This window comes from Pelophylax lessonae, assembly GCF_965119305.1.
Source record: "Pelophylax lessonae genome assembly, chromosome: 1".
NCBI lineage: Eukaryota > Metazoa > Chordata > Amphibia > Anura > Ranidae > Pelophylax > Pelophylax lessonae.
Window position 1 is genome coordinate 866,035,956 of NC_138768.1, and position 16,993 is coordinate 866,052,948.

The 16,993-nt window shown below is 46.9% G+C and overlaps 1 protein-coding gene across 1 annotated transcript in view; it reads right to left on the reverse strand.

The window, feature by feature from the left end:
• Positions 1-16,993, reverse strand: part of LOC309550265 (eotaxin-like) — a gene marked incomplete at its 3' end in the record, with an annotated part of 902,909 nt that overhangs the window by 747,990 nt on the left and 137,926 nt on the right. The gene's annotated exons all lie outside the window — the stretch shown is intronic.

Genomic DNA, 16,993 nt, shown 5'->3' on the forward strand with positions numbered 1-16,993 from the left:
GGTTTAAATGACATGAAAATACAAGAAATGGAAAATACATAAAACTTTTAAAATACAAGTTTGAGAAATTCCTGTTGCCATGTCAGCATTTTGATGGGAAGATTCCCCCCTGGACTAGGGATAAGCTTTGGGTTTCATAAGGGGACCCCAGATATCCAACCTAGGGGAATGAGAACGATGAACGTGAGTTCCCCTTTTTACTTATTCCCTAAAAAAAAAAAAAATACAGTGAAAAAGTTTTTTTTTTTTTTTTTTTCTTCTTTTCTCTCACTCTTTATTGGGTGGATAATTATGTGTTTTAATTTGATTTGCACTTCACAAAAGTTTCCCTTTTTTACACAGAGGAATTATTTAGTGGCATAATTATTTGGTATATGTGTATATATACCCTTATGATGAGTGAGGAAGGAGGAAAAGGGGAAATGAAAATTAGGGTAAGATATAAGCTGGAGACACTAAATTTTTATAGTTTTGTGCAAATCAATATTTTTCCATATTGTCATAATGTAATGTCATATTATTTTATATTTGTTATGTATGTGAAGAAATGTAATAAAAATATTTAAAAATTTAAAAGTTCTTAAAAAAAATGTAAATGTCCTAAGATGTAGCTCCGGGGGTAATTTTAACCGGTTGCCGACCGCCGCACGACTATGTACTGCAGCGGTCAGCCCCGGCCAGGCAGAGTGACGTATCGATACGTCACTCGCCTGTCACTGACTTGCGAGCCTATTGCGGGCGGGCGCGCGCCCGCCGCGGCTCGTTCACAGACAAGTCAGTGCGTGGGTCCGGCGGACTCGATGTCCGCCGGTCACACTACGATCGCTCCTGTGAAGGGAGAAAGGCGGAGCGGCTTATGTAAACAAGCCGCCCGTCATTCTCCCTGGTGTAAAAATGAAGATCAGACAGTTCTACTATGTAGAACTGTTGATCTTTGTTTTTACACCAATAGCAATGTCCCTGCACAGTTAGAAACACGCCCCTAGGACACACTTAACCCCTCCCTGTCCAATAAAGTTAACCCCTTCCCTGCCAGTGTCATTTTTGCAGTAACAGTGCATATGTATAGCACTGATTACTGCAGTAATGTCACTGGTACCCCCAAAAGTGTCAAAAATGTCAGTCAAGGGTCCGATCTGTCCGCCGCAATGTCGCAGTACCGCAAAAAAATCGCAGATCGCCGCCATTACTCGTTAAAAAAAAAAACACCAAAAATGACAAAAATCTTTCCCTTTGTTAGTAAACGCGATAACTTTTGCGCAAACCAATCAAAATACGCTTTTTGCGATTTTTTTTTTTTACCAAACATATGTAGCGTAAAACAATTTGGCCGAAAATGTTAAAAAATTTTGATTTTTACATTTTTTTTGGGGGGGAATTTCATATAAAAAAAATGTGAAAAATATTGTTATTTTTTCAAAAATTACGCTCTTTTTTTTGTTTATAGCGCATGATCAAAAAATCGCATAGGTGATCAAATACCACCAAAAGAAAGCTCTGTTTGTGGGAAAAAAAGGACGTGAAATTCGTTTAGGTACAGCATCGCACGACCGCGCAATTGTCTGTCAAAGTCACTCAGTAAAAAAATCGCAAAAAAACCCCTGGTCTTTTAGCAGCCAAATCCTCCGGGGCTTAAGTGGTTAATGACCTGCCGCCACAGCCCAATCTTGCCCTGCTGGACCACCACTGCAAAATAACAGATCCTTAGACAGCTTTTGTTTTAATTTGATTTGTACTTTTTTACACAAAGGAATTATTAAGTGGCATAATTATTTGGTATATGTGTATATATACCCTTAAATAAAATAAATTTATTAGATAAAACACTTCTAAAAATTAAAAATTTTTTTTTTTTTTGAGTGAGAAAGGAGGAAAAGGGGAAATGAAAAGAAGGGTAAGATATAAGCTAGAGACACCAACATTTTTTATAGTCTTGTGCAAATCAATATTTTTCCATATTGTCATAATCTAATGTCATATTTATTTTTATATTTGTTATGTATGTGAAAATATTTAATTAAAATATTTAAAAAGTTAAAAGTTCTTTATTAAATGTCCCGTGATGTAGCTCCAGGGGGCAATTTTAATGATCTGCCGCCACAGCCCAATCTTGCCCCGCTGGACCACCACTGCAAAATAGCAGATCCTTAGCCAGCTTTTGTTTCTAAACACACCGGCCAGGGATTCTGGGTGACCTCATTGACTAAATAGGGTATTGACCAAATTTGGTCAATGATGCAACCAAGGATTCCCAGTGGGTGTTTTCATAAACAGAAGCCAGTTGGGGAATCGTCATTTAGTGGTTTTGTCAATTTTAACCACTTGAAGACCAGGCCTCTCCTGGCACTTTTTTTTTTACCTGTAACATAGCTTGTGGACTGTATAACTTTCCTACAGACTAACATACGCTGCTTTGGGGTATTTTCATAAAGGCTCCATTCACATATAGGTGGCTCGGATTACGGGCAGAATTGCCGCGATTCTGCCCGTGATCAAGAACCATTGCAAGTCGCAGGACCCCCGTGCAATTCCTGTGACTTGCAATGGCACCCCAAACGTGGCACGATTTTGCCGCGATTGTCACCCAACGCGTGACACATAAAATTGCATGTAGCAGGTTTTCCAGGCCTGTGGCCTGAGGTGGGTCTGCCATTGTTACCGGTTACCCCTCCAGCCCTTGTGAGCTGCGGCCCTGGGTGTGAGAACTGAGACAATGACAATTCCAGCGTCTTTAAACGGCCTCCCAGAGACAGGCTCCCCGCGCTCTCCCGCGAGCGCGCATCGGGGAAAATCTGTGTCGGCCGTGTCCCTTGGACACAGCCAATCACAGATCATGGTAAATGGCCAACCACGCAAAGCCAAGGAATCGCTGATGTCCCTTGAATATGGGGATGTGGAGATACACATCTTTGATATCGATGGAGGCTAGAAAATCCCCCTGATTCAAGGATTCCACCACCGACTGAATGGACTCCATTTGAAACTTCTGCACCCACACAAAGCGGTTCAGAGGCTTGAGGTCCAGGATTGGACACACCTTGCCCTCCTTTCTGGGCACCGTGAACAGGGTTGAATAGAAACCCTGAGAGCGTTCCTGCGGAGGAACCGGCACAATCACTCCTTGAGCCAGGAGATACTGCACAGCTTCCAGAAGATCTTTCAAACGCTCTGTAGACAGGTGAAGATTTAAATGAAAAAACCTGTCCCCCAGCCGGAAACCAAAATTCGATCTTGTACTCGGAACAAATCAGTTTGCGAACCCATTTGTCTTGAACGAAGGAAGTCCAGGGTTCCTGAAAGAAGCTCAGATGTCCTCCAACCCCAGAAATGGGTGAGGGCGCCCCTTCATGCTGAAGAGCCACAGCACCGGACTGACTGGCCTTGGACTTGCCCCAGTGCTTCTTAGCCCCACCAGAAGCTCTGAACGGCTTACCTTTTTCTTGCACTCCGGGGCACAAAAAAAACATCTATGAGCAGTAAAGGAAGGACCCCCGCTTAGCACAGGGTGTTTTACCTTTGGAAGATTGAGGAAGAAGAGTACTCTTCCCAGCAGTCAGACCCTTGATCAACTCATCCAGTGAATCGCCAAACAAATGCTCTCCCAGAAACGGGAAATCTGTCAGGGCTTTCTTAGAAGCTTGGTCCGCCGACCAGCTCTTCAGCCAAGCCATGCGCCACAGGGCAATCCCCACAGCTGACACTCTGGCCACCAGGGGAGCTGCATCCAGGGATGCATCACACAGGAACACCAGGGCCTGGGCCATCTGGTCCAAAAGTTCCATGGGTTCTGGGGGAACTACGTCAGGGTCCAAGTTCCCTTTCAGAACCCTAATCCATTCAGTAACCGTCTGTGACACTAAAACAGACACAAAGGCCGGTTTCAAAATGGAACCCGCCAACACGTGAAGATGATGGGAAAGGGATTCCACCCGCCTGTCCACCGGATCCGTGAAAACTGGGGAATCTTCCACAAGCACAATAGTAGATTTGTTTAACCTGGAAACAGGGTGGTCCACCTTAGGTGGCACCATCCAACGGTTTGAGATCGTATCCGCAAAGGGATACCAGCGTTTAAAGCGATTTGGAACCATTATCCCCTGAATTGGCAGCTGTCCTATGTTGGTGGCCGTATAGGGAAATCTGACCTATGCAGCAAAGAACAGAATCCTATAATCATACCAGGTCAACATCATGTTGCTACTCTTCTGGTTTCGTCACCAACATGAACAGGTGCAACACCAAGGCTGTCAGTATACAGAAGGTGTCATTAGGTCAGCCAACTTGTGAATTGTTGGTATAGAAATGGTGCGTCTCCTCCGCCCTGCTTTTCAGGTTCTTCAGGTGCGTCAAGTGTTAAAAGTTAAGAGGGTTAAGAGGAAGACATCAAAAGCAACAACTAGCAAGTCTCCCAGCTGAGTACAGATCCACCCTTCACCTATGTTGGAGCTCTCATCCTTCTATAGGACAAGAAAGTTGTGACTTATGACTAAAGGTTTGCCCAGTGATGATAACAAGGTCCGAAAGGTAGAGGTCAAGGTAACCAAGGGAGGATTTACATGTACCTTTATTCAAGTAATTACAGAGTTAGTACTCCTTTTGCCAGGTGAGTGACTTATACAAGGACTAGCCATGCTATTGGCATGGCAAGGAGTACATTACTAAAGGTTCTGCTTGGAAGTTTGGCATTCTCCGAAGACGTCATATGTTGGATAACGACATGTTCTGCAATCCTATGGAACTCATGTTTAGGTGTGCTTGTTGCATGTTTCTCATTACAGGTTCCAGGACATTTATTAGTATTGGACTTATTTTATTGTAGCACCCTCCTAGGTATGTGCTAGAGAGTGAGTATGGTTTTTGGCTCTGTCTGCCTATCAGAGGAGCAGCCGGTAAATTCAATATTTTTCTCTGCTTAACAGGGAGCAGGATCTGTAAGTTAGGTCTGCTCAATATGTTAAGTGTGTGATTCATCTGGTCTTGGGGAGTGTCCCCACTTGTCCAATGGGGAGGTACATTGGACAGTGGGTACACAGGTTTTGATACAACCCCAGTGATTGGCACAGACTGGTTGTCTTGGTGCATTGTGGGGTGTGGTATAAAAGCCAAGAGCACATGTGGCAGGTGAGCAGAGTCCCGGAAGGAGGGTGGCGGACGCCTCCTCTTCTGCAGCAGTTGGTGTGTGATCACAAGCAGTCGGCCTGGTGAGCCAGAAGGAAGGAGCTGAACCCAGAGGTCCAGAAGAGCTGACTAAGAGGAGTTGAGACACTGGAGAACCTGGAAAAACAGTATTTTGAGTACAGGGGATTGTGTCTAAGGGCCTGACCAGGAAGAGGGCTACCCCGGAGTAGAGTAGTCAGAGGATGGGTGTCAGCTGGTGGAGTGAAAGGGAGTGCTAGGCGAGTACCCTGAAGATAAGTGCTAAGCAAGAGTTTATTCAGGAACTTTACCTCAGATTCATCTAGTGGCAAGGTGGAAATGCGGCCTAACCGCATCCTCAGAAAGAAGTCCCCAGCATTGTGAATAGTTCAAGTTTTGGAGCATCCCACCCATCCCCTCTCCCACCCCCATATAAAATAAAACAACAAAAACAACAACCCATAGACTGTTCATTGACTGAGCCGGAAAGTAAAGTGTTAAGATTCTGCATGCAGTTGCTATCGGTAACCCAGTGGGACATGAAAGGTGAGAAATCCAGCAGCCCTCAAGGGTGCAGTGCTACATAATATATATATATATACACATACACTGCTCAAAAAAAATTAAAGAAACCCTTTATAATCAGAGTATAGCATCAAGTCAATTAAACTCCTGGGATATTGATCTGGTCAGTTAAGTAGCAGAGGGGTTTTTAATCAGTCTCTGCTACCTTGGTGTTAATGAAATTAAAAACAGCTGCACTAGATGGGCAACAATGAGACAACCCCCAAAACAGAAATAGTTTTTCAGGTGGAGGGCACTGAATTTTTTTTCCCTTCTCGTTTTTTTTCTGACTGTTTTTCACTAGTTTTGCATTTGGCTGGGGTCAGTGTCACTACTGGTAGCATGAGGCGATACCTGGACCCTATAGAGGTTGCACAGGCAGTCCAACTCCTCCAGGATGACAAATCAATAAGTGCCTTTGCCAGAAGGTTTGCTGTGTCTCCCAGCACAGTCTCAAGAGCATGGAGGAGATTCCAGGAGACAGGCAGTTACTCTAGGAGAGCTGGACAGGGCCATAGAAGATTCTTAACTCATCAGCAGGACCGGTATCTGCTCCTTTGTGCAAAAAGGAACAGGATGAGCACTGCCAGAGCCCTACAAAATGGCTTCCAGAAGGCCACTGGTGTGAATATCTCTGACTAAACAGTCTGAAACAGACTTCATGAGGGTGGCCTGAGGGCCTGGCATCCTCTAGTGGGCCCTGTGCTCCTTGCCCAGCACTGTGAAGCTTGATTGGCATTTGCCATTGAACACCAGAATTGGTAGGTCCACCACTGGCACCCTGTGCTTTTCACAGATGAGAGCAGATTCACCCTAAACACATGTGACAGACGTGAAAGGGTCTGGAGAAGCGGTGGAGAACATTATGCTGCCTATAATATCGTTTAGCATGACTGGTTTGATGGTGGGTCAGTGATGGTCATGGGAGGCAAATCCATGGAGGGACGCGCAGACCTCTACAGGCTAGACAATGGCACCCTGACTGTCATTAGGTATTTTCATGAAATCTTTGGTGCCATTGTCAAACCCAATGCTGGTGCAGTGGGTCGGGGGTTCCTCCTGGTGTATGACAATGCCCGGCCTCATGTGGTGAGAGTATGCAGCCAGTTCCTGGAGGATGAAGGAATTGATACCATTAAATGGCCCCCACACTCGCCTGACCTAAATCCAATAGAACACCTCTGGGACATTATGTTTTGGTCCATCCGCCGCCGCTAGATTGCACCACAGTCTGTTCAGGAGCTCTGTGATGCCCTGGTCCAGATCTGGGAGGAAATACCCCAGGACTAGGGTTGAGCGGACACCTAGATGTCCGTGTTCGACGGGTTCGGCCGAACTTTAAAAAAAAGTCCGGGTCCGTGTCCCGGACTTTTACCGAACTTTTCCCGGACACCGAACCCCATTGAAGTCAATGGGGACCCGAACTTTAAGGCACTAAAATGGCTCTAAAACACCAAAGGAAAGGGCTAGAGTGCTGCAAATGGCAGCAAAACGTAATTAAGAGCATGGCAAGTGCTCTGCAAACAAATGTGGATAGGGAAATAACTTAAAACAACAAAAAAAAACAGAAAAATAAAACAATGTTCTTCTTCATCTCTGAAGGACGAGGCCCATATGGAGTAGGAGGGAGGTTGAGGTGGTGGTGGATGTGGCGGTGACATAGGCGTGCGCACAGGGTGTGCTGGGTGTGCCTGGGCACACCCTAATCACCTAGGGCACATAGCATTGCCAGTGAGGAGATGGGAAAGATCTCCCTGGGACCTGCTCTGCTCTATTTCTCCTTGCCTACAGGTACATGGCCCCGATACATTACTCTCCCTGCTGGCAAACACATGCATGTGTATTTCAACTTTGGGGTGCACACCTTAATGCAATAGGCTGCGCACACCTATGGGCGGTGTAGGTGGAAGCGGCGGTGGAGGAGGACCAGGGCCGGATTAACAGCATCATGGGCTTGGTGCTGAGGATTTTGAAGGGCCTTAGGGCCGTGCCTTGCCATGCACCCAGAGGAGGAAGGGTGCAGCCATGCATGCCTAATTCAACATGGGATGCTGTCTCTGAAGCCCATAAACACATCCATGCATCGCCAACTGTCCCTCCTTGTCCGGCCTTCACGCTGTGTGGGGAGGTTCTGAGGGTGCTGCCTGGGGAAGCGAGCATAGAAGCCAGACTTCTGTGTTTACAAGTGACAGAAGAGCGGTAACAGTGAATATGGCCAACCCGGGGCCTATATAAAAGGTAGGGGCCTGGAGCTGCAGCTCCAATAGCCCCTACATTAATCTGGCCCTGAGGAGGAGGACGAGGTAGCCAACACTGCTTCTTTTCACAAATTTTAAATGAGGGTACACCCCAAAAGAGTGAGAAAGAGCAAAAATGGAACAATGGGTGGGTAAGGTCGGTATCCATTGCTATTCTGCATAAGGTACGGAAAAGTCCCGTGGGATCCATGCCTGGTTCATTTTAATGAACGTGAGCTTGTCCACATTGTCTCTGGACAGGCGGCTGCGCTTGTCTGTTATAACGCCCCCAGCCGTGCTAAATACCCGTTCAGATAATACACTGGCTGCAGGGCACGCCAGCACCTCCAAGGCGTAAAGGGCAAGCTCAGGCCATGTGCCCAATTTGGAGACCCAGAAGTTGAAGGGGGCAGACCCGTCATTCACTACATGTAGGCGTGTGCACACATACTGCTCCACCATGTTGGTAAAATGCTGCCTCCTGCTAAGACGTTCCATCTGAGCTGCTGGTGCTGCTGTTTGTTGTGGCGTGCTGACAAAGCTTTTCCACATTTCGGCCATGCTAACCCTGCCTTCTGAGGTGCTGGCGGTGCCCTGGTTGCGTTGGCGACCTCCTCCTCCTCCTCCTCTGCCTTGTGCTTCCACTGTGGCCCCGCTGTCAGATGGGAATGCCAGCAGCATGGCGTCTACCAGCGTGCGCTTGTACTCGCGCATCTTGCGATCGCGCTCCAGTGAGTGAATTAAGGACGGTACGTTGTCCTTGTAACGGGGATCCAGCAGCGTGGCCACCCAGTAATCAGCACAAGTTAGAATGTGGGCAACTCGGCGGTCGTTGTGGAGACACTGCAGCATGTAATCGCTCATGTGTGCCAGGCTGCCCAGAGGCAACGAAAGGCTGTCCTCTGTGGGAGGTGTATGGTCCGTGTCCTCTGTATCCCCCCAGCCACGCACCAGTGATGGCCATGAGCTGGCCTGGGTGCCACCCTGCTGTGAACATGGTTCCATCTCCTCCTCCAGCTCCTCCTCCTCCTCATCCTCCTCATCCTCCAGAACTGTGCCCCTGCTGGACAATTGCGTCCCTGGCGTTTGCGTGTGCAGGAACCCACCCTCGGAGCCCCTTGCGAATGACTGCCCTGAAAGCCTTGGAAATGTTACCTCTTCATCCTCCTCCTCCTCCTCATCCTGTGCCACATCCTCTTCCATCATCGCCCGAATTGTTTTTTCAAGGAGGCATAGAAGTGGGATAGTTAAGCTGAGAACGGCGTCATTGCCACTGGCCATGTTGGTGGAGTACTCAAAACAGCGCAACAAGGCACACAGGTCTCGCATGGAGGCCCAGTTATTGGTGGTGAAGTGGTGCTGTTCCGCAGAGCGACTCACGCGTGCGTGCTGCAGCTGAAACTCCACTATGGCCTGCTGCTGCTCGCACAGTCTTTCCAGCATGTGCAAGGTGGAGTTCCACCTTGTGGGCACGTCACATATGAGGCGGTGAGCGGGAAGGCCGAAGTTACGCTGCAGCGCTGCCAGGCGAGCAGCAGCAGGGTGAGAACGCCGAAAGTGCGCACAAACGGCCCGCACTTTCTGCAGCAGCTCTGACATATCGGGGTAGTTTTTAAGGAACCTCTGCACCACCAAATTCAGCACATGCGCCAGGCAAGGGATGTGCGTCAAACCGGCTAGGCCCAGAGCTGCTATGAGATTTCGCCCGTTATCGCACACCACCAGGCCGGGCTTGAGGCTCGCTGGCAGCAACCACTCATTTGTCTGCTGTTCCATGCTCCTCCACAACTCCTGCGCGGTGTGTGGTTTGTCCCCCAAACAGGCAAGTTGTAAAACTGCCTGCTGTCGTTTACCCCTGGCCGTGCTGAAGTTGGTGGTGAAGGTGTTACGCTGTCCGGATGAGGAGGCGGTAGAGGATGAGGAAGCGGAGTAGGAGGAGTTAGGAACAGGAGGCAAACTGAAGCGCCCTGCAATCCTCGGTGGTGGAAGGACATGCGTCAAATTGCTATCCGCCTCAGGCCCATCCGCCACTGCATTTACCCAGTGTGCCGTTAGGGAGATATAACGCCCCTGACCGTGCTTACTGGTCCACGTATCCGTAGTTAGGTGGACCTTGGCACAGATGGCGTTGCGCAGTGCACACCTGATTTTTTCCCCCACTTGGTTGTGCAGGGAAGGGATGGCTTGCCTGGAAAAGTAGTGGCGGCTGGGCACGACGTACTGTGGGACAGCCACCGACATAAGGTTTTTAAAACTGTGCGTCTCCACCAGACGGAATGACAGCATTTCAAAGGCCAATAATTTTGAAATGCTGGCATTCAGGGCCAGGGATCGCGGGTGGGTAGGGGGGTACTTCCTCTTCCTCTCAAGTGTTTGGGAGATGGAAAGCTGAACGCTTCCACGGGACATTGTGGAGATGGTTGTTGGTGACCCAGGTGGTGGTGTTGCTGACAGATCGTCTGTTTGCGGGGTGGCAGGTGCCGGTATCACTACAGATGTGGCTGGAGCGGCCGAGACTGCAGCAGAAGAGGAAGCAGGATGAGCCAGAGACGTTTCTTGGTTTTGAAGGTGTGTACTCCACTGCAGCTCGTGCTTTGCACTTAGATGCCTGATCATGCAGGTTGTGCTCAGGTTGAGAAGGTTCATGCCTCGCTTCAAGCTCTGATTGCACAGGGTGCAAACCACTCGTGTCCTGTCATCAGCACATTTTCTAAAGAACTTCCACGCTAGAGAACTCCTTTGAGCTGACTTTGGTGCGCTCGTTCCCTTGCTGCGTTGGGCAGTAGCGGGCGTAGTGTCTAGGGCACGGCCGCTCCGCTTCTGCACCCTGCTCCCTCTTCTGCTGTGCTGGTGGCTCTGTGCGACCACCGCCTCTTCCTCCAAACTACTCAGTTCACCTGCATGACGTTCATTCCATGTGGGGTCGAGGACCTCATCGTCCTCCACATCATCTTCCACCCAGTCTTCACCCCTGCCCTCCTTGTCGGTCTCCACAATGCTGAACGCCGCAGCAGTTGGCACCTGCGTTTCGTCATCATCGGAGACGTGCTGCGATGATCCTTGCATGTACTCATCTTGAGAAATAAGTGGTTGGGCATCGCTGCACTCAATCTCTTCCACTTCTGGGGCAGGGCTAGGTGGATGGCCCTGGGAAACCCTGCTGACAGAGTCCTCAAAAAGAATAAGAGACTGCTGTATGGCTTGGGGCTCAGACTGCTGGCCTGATTTGCAAGGGGGTGAGGTGAAAGACGGTTGGACATTGGCTGCAGGTGCCAACTCTGACCTTTCTGCAGTAGACTGGGTGGGAGACAATGTGAAGGAACTGGAGGCACTGTCAGCAGCAAACCAATCTACTATCGCCTCAACTTGTTCTGGCCTCATCACTTCTAGGGGCGTTTGATGCCCTACCAAATACTGATGCAGGTTCTGTCGCCTACTCACACTTGAGGAAGGTGTTTCACTTGTGCGTGTAGCTGGCACAGATCGACCATGTCCTCTCCTTGCAACAGGAGCTCTACCAGCAGCACCACGACCCAGGCCACGGCCCTTATTTGACGGTCTCCTCATATTTCTGTAATTTAAGATCTTGCCCTAGAAAGGTTTTTATTGAATAGCGGAATAGAAAATATGATCCAAAAAAAGTGTATGTATATCACACGTACACAACCACACTAGGCCCCAATTACTATTGTTTGTACCCCTAAAAGGCTAGATGAGGAGTAGGGGGAGTATGGAACAGGCAGCACCCTCAAACCTTCAGAAGTATGAGATGAACCCCAACAACTTGGAAAGGTGGATCTCTCTCACACGTACCGACACAGACTATCCCGCAATTCAATTGATCCTCAAAGGTTTTTATTGAATAGCGGAATAGAAAATATGATCCAAAAAAAGTGTATGTATATCACACGTACACAACCACACTAGGCCCCAATTACTATTGTTTGTACCCCTAAAAGGCTAGATGAGGAGTAGGGGGAGTATGGAACAGGCAGCACCCTCAAACCTTCAGAAGTATGAGATGAACCCCAACAACTTGGAAAGGTGGATCTCTCTCACACGTACCGACACAGACTATCCCGCAATTCAATTGATCCTCAATGGTTTTTATTGAATAGCGGAATAGGAAATATGATCAAAAAAAGTGTATGTATCTCGCACGTACACAACCACACTAGGCCCCAATTACTATTGTTTGTACCCCTAAAAGGCTAGATGAGGAGTAGGGGGGGTATGGAACAGGCAGCACCCTCAAACCTTCAGAAGTATGAGATGAACCCCAACAACTTGGAAAGGTGGATCTCTCTCACACGTACCGACACAGACTATCCCGCAATTCAATTGATCCTCAAAGGTTTTTATTGAATAGCGGAATAGGAAATATGATCAAAAAAAGTGTATGTATCTCGCACGTACACAACCACACTAGGCCCCAATTACTATTGTTTGTACCCCTAAAAGGCTAGATGAGGAGTAGGGGGGGTATGGAACAGGCAGCACCCTCAAACCTTCAGAAGTATGAGATGAACCCCAACAACTTGGAAAGGTGGATCTCTCTCACACGTACCGACACAGACTATCCCGCAATTCAATTGATCCTCAAAGGTTTTTATTGAATAGCGGAATAGGAAATATGATCAAAAAAAGTGTATGTATCTCGCACGTACACAACCACACTAGGCCCCAATTACTATTGTTTGTACCCCTAAAAGGCTAGATGAGGAGTAGGGGGGGTATGGAACAGGCAGCACCCTCAAACCTTCAGAAGTATGAGATGAACCCCAACAACTTGGAAAGGTGGATCTCTCTCACACGTACCGACACAGACTATCCCGCAATTCAATTGATCCTCAAAGGTTTTTATTGAATAGCGGAATAGGAAATATGATCAAAAAAAGTGTATGTATCTCGCACGTACACAACCACACTAGGCCCCAATTACTATTGTTTGTACCCCTAAAAGGCTAGATGAGGAGTAGGGGGGGTATGGAACAGGCAGCACCCTCAAACCTTCAGAAGTATGAGATGAACCCCAACAACTTGGAAAGGTGGATCTCTCTCACACGTACCGACACAGACTATCCCGCAATTCAATTGATCCTCAAAGGTTTTTATTGAATAGCGGAATAGGAAATATGATCAAAAAAAGTGTATGTATCTCGCACGTACACAACCACACTAGGCCCCAATTACTATTGTTTGTACCCCTAAAAGGCTAGATGAGGAGTAGGGGGGGTATGGAACAGGCAGCACCCTCAAACCTTCAGAAGTATGAGATGAACCCCAACAACTTGGAAAGGTGGATCTCTCTCACACGTACCAACACAGACTATCCCCCAATTTAACTGATCCCCAGAGGTTTTTGATTAAATAGCGGAATAGAAAATATGATCCCAAAAAAGTGTATGTATATCACACGTACACAACCACACTAGGCCCCAATTACTATTGTTTGTACCCCTAAAAGGCTAGGAGTAGGGGGAGTATGGAACAGGCAGCACCCTCAAACCTTCAGAAGTATGAGATGAACCCCAACAACTTGGAAAGGTGGATCTCTCTCACACGTACCAACACAGACTATCCCCCAATTTAACTGATCCCCAGAGGTTTTTGATTAAATAGCGGAATAGAAAATATGATCCCAAAAAAGTGTATGTATATCACACGTACACAACCACACTAGGCCCCAATTACTATTGTTTGTACCCCTAAAAGGCTAGGAGTAGGGGGAGTATGGAACAGGCAGCACCCTCAAACCTTCAGAAGTATGAGATGAACCCCAACAACTTGGAAAGGTGGATCTCTCTCACACGTACCAACACAGACTATCCCCCAATTTAACTGATCCCCAAAGGTTTTTGATTAAATAGCGGAATAGAAAATATGATCCCAAAAAAGTGTATGTATATCACACGTACACAACCACACTAGGCCCCAATTACTATTGTTTGTACCCCTAAAAGGCTAGGAGTAGGGGGAGTATGGAACAGGCAGCACCCTCAAACCTTCAGAAGTATGAGATGAACCCCAACAACTTGGAAAGGTGGATCTCTCTCACACGTACCAACACAGACTATCCCCCAATTTAACTGATCCCCAGAGGTTTTTGATTAAATAGCGGAATAGAAAATATGATCCCAAAAAAGTGTATGTATATCACACGTACACAACCACACTAGGCCCCAATTACTATTGTTTGTACCCCTAAAAGGCTAGGAGTAGGGGGAGTATGGAACAGGCAGCACCCTCAAACCTTCAGAAGTATGAGATGAACCCCAACAACTTGGAAAGGTGGATCTCTCTCACACGTACCAACACAGACTATCCCCCAATTTAACTGATCCCCAGAGGTTTTTGATTAAATAGCGGAATAGAAAATATGATCCCAAAAAAGTGTATGTATATCACACGTACACAACCACACTAGGCCCCAATTACTATTGTTTGTACCCCTAAAAGGCTAGGAGTAGGGGGAGTATGGAACAGGCAGCACCCTCAAACCTTCAGAAGTATGAGATGAACCCCAACAACTTGGAAAGGTGGATCTCTCTCACACGTACCAACACAGACTATCCCCCAATTTAACTGATCCCCAAAGGTTTTTGATTAAATAGCGGAATAGAAAATATGATCCCAAAAAAGTGTATGTATATCACACGTACACAACCACACTAGGCCCCAATTACTATTGTTTGTACCCCTAAAAGGCTAGATGAGGAGTAGGGGGAGTATGGAACAGGCAGCACCCTCAAACCTTCAGTATGAGATTGTGTTCACTGTACCCCACAAAGATTGAGTTCACTGCACCCCACAATGATTGTGTTCACTGCACCCCACAAAGATTGTGTTCACTGCACCTCACAAAGATTGTGTTCACTGTACCCCCCAAAGATTGTGTTCACTGCACCCCACAAAGATTCTGTTCACTGTACCCCACAAAGATTGTGTTCACTGCACCCCAAAAAGATTGTGTTCACTGCACCCCAAAAAGGATGTTGTTCACTGCACCCCAAAAAGGATGTTGTTCACTCCACCCCAAAAAGATTGTGTTCACTGCACCCCACAAAGATTGTGTTCACTGCACCCCAAAAAGATTGTGTTCACTGCACCCCAAAAATGATTTTGTTCACTGCACCCCAAAAAGGATTTTGTTCACTGCACCCCAAAAAGGATGTTGTTCACTCCACCCCAAAAAGATTGTGTTCACTGCACCCCAAAAAGATTGTGTTCACTGCACCCCACAAAGGATTTTGTTCACTGCACCCCAAAAAGATTGTGTTCACTGCACCCCAAAAAGGATGTTGTTCACTGCACCCCAAAAAGGATTTTGTTCACTGCACCCCAAAAAGATTGTGTTCACTGCACCCCACAAAGGATTTTGTTCACTGCACCCCACAAAGATTGTGTTCACTGCACACCAAAAAGGATTGTGTTCACTGCACCCCAAAAAGATTTTGTTCACTGCACCCCAAAAAGATTGTGTTCACTGCAGCCCAAAAAGATTGTGTTCACTGCAGCCCAAAAAGATTGTGTTCACTGCAGCCCAAAAAGATTGTGTTCACTGCAGCCCAAAAAGATTGTGTTCACTGCAGCTCACACACAGAAAAATGGATGTGGATCACTGACACCTGCCTATCTCCAATCCCACACCACACAGCAATATCGATTGTAGTTTGTAGAACACAGTTTCCCTAAAATTCAGCAGACTCTGTCCCTAACAGGATTGAGAAGAGATCGTAGATCAGGATTGAGTGCAGACCCCACCCCCCACACAGCAATATCGATTGTAGTTTGTAGAAGACACTGACCCTATATAATTCAGCAGACTCTATCCCTAAAATGCCTACAACTCGCCCTGCCTAAACACTCCGACCTGTCCCTCAATTCTATCCGGACACAAATGGTTTTTTCCTGCCTATCTTTCCCTAATCAGCAGCCAGCACGTTGATGTGTGCTCTGTCCCTGAATCTAAGCAGCATAATGACGCCGCTGCGGCTGCCTCGAACTTATAAAGACTTGGTCACATGCTTCAGACGGCCAATCACAGCTACTGAGACATTTGCAGGCATGGCTGGGATGGCTTAAGGCACACCAGTTAAACGATTGTTGATTGGCTGTTGAAAGCCCGCCATGAAAAGAGCGCCAAAGCATGCAAAACCCGGAAATAAAACGACCGAACACGGATTTTTACCCGAACATACAGTAAAGTGTCCGTGTCCGTGTTCGGGTACAAAAAATCCAATTATTCGGTACGAACACGAATAATACAGTCCGTGTTCGCTCAACACTACCCAGGACACCATCCTTCGTCTCATTACAGGCATGCATACAAACACATGGGGGCCATACACACTACCGAGGACCGTTCTGAGTTGCTGCAATAAAATTTCAGCAAAATGGACTAGTCTGCTGCATCTTTTTCCACTTTGATTTTTGGGGTGTCTTTGAATTCAGCCCTCTGTAGGGTGATAATTTTCATTTCCATCAAACAATGTGACATCCTTTCCTTCCTAACACATTACCCAGTCCATACCAGTATAGATCCTAACACATTACCCAGTCCATACCAGTATAGATTCTAACACATTACCCAGTCCATACCAGTATAGATCCTAACACATTACCCAGTCCATACCAGTATAGATCCTAACACATTACCCAGTCCATACCAGTATAGATCCTAACACATTACCCAGTCCATACCAGTATAGATCCTAACACATTACCCAGTCCATACCAGTATAGATCCTAACACATTACCCAGTCCATACCAGTATAGATCCTAACACATTACCCAGTCCATACCAGTATAGATCCTAACACATTACCCAATCCATACCGGTATAATTACCCAGCATGATATGATAGTTATCCCTATTGAGATCCTATTGATATCCTATGTGTTTTCATGGTGTTCCTTTAATTTTTTTGAGCAGTATATATAAGTTTAATGTTATGAAATCTAAAGATTTCAGACAGGAAGTGTTGTGTTACACTATGTGATTTATTATCATTTCATCTGTGTTCATAACTTGGTTTATCATTCCCACTTAAGG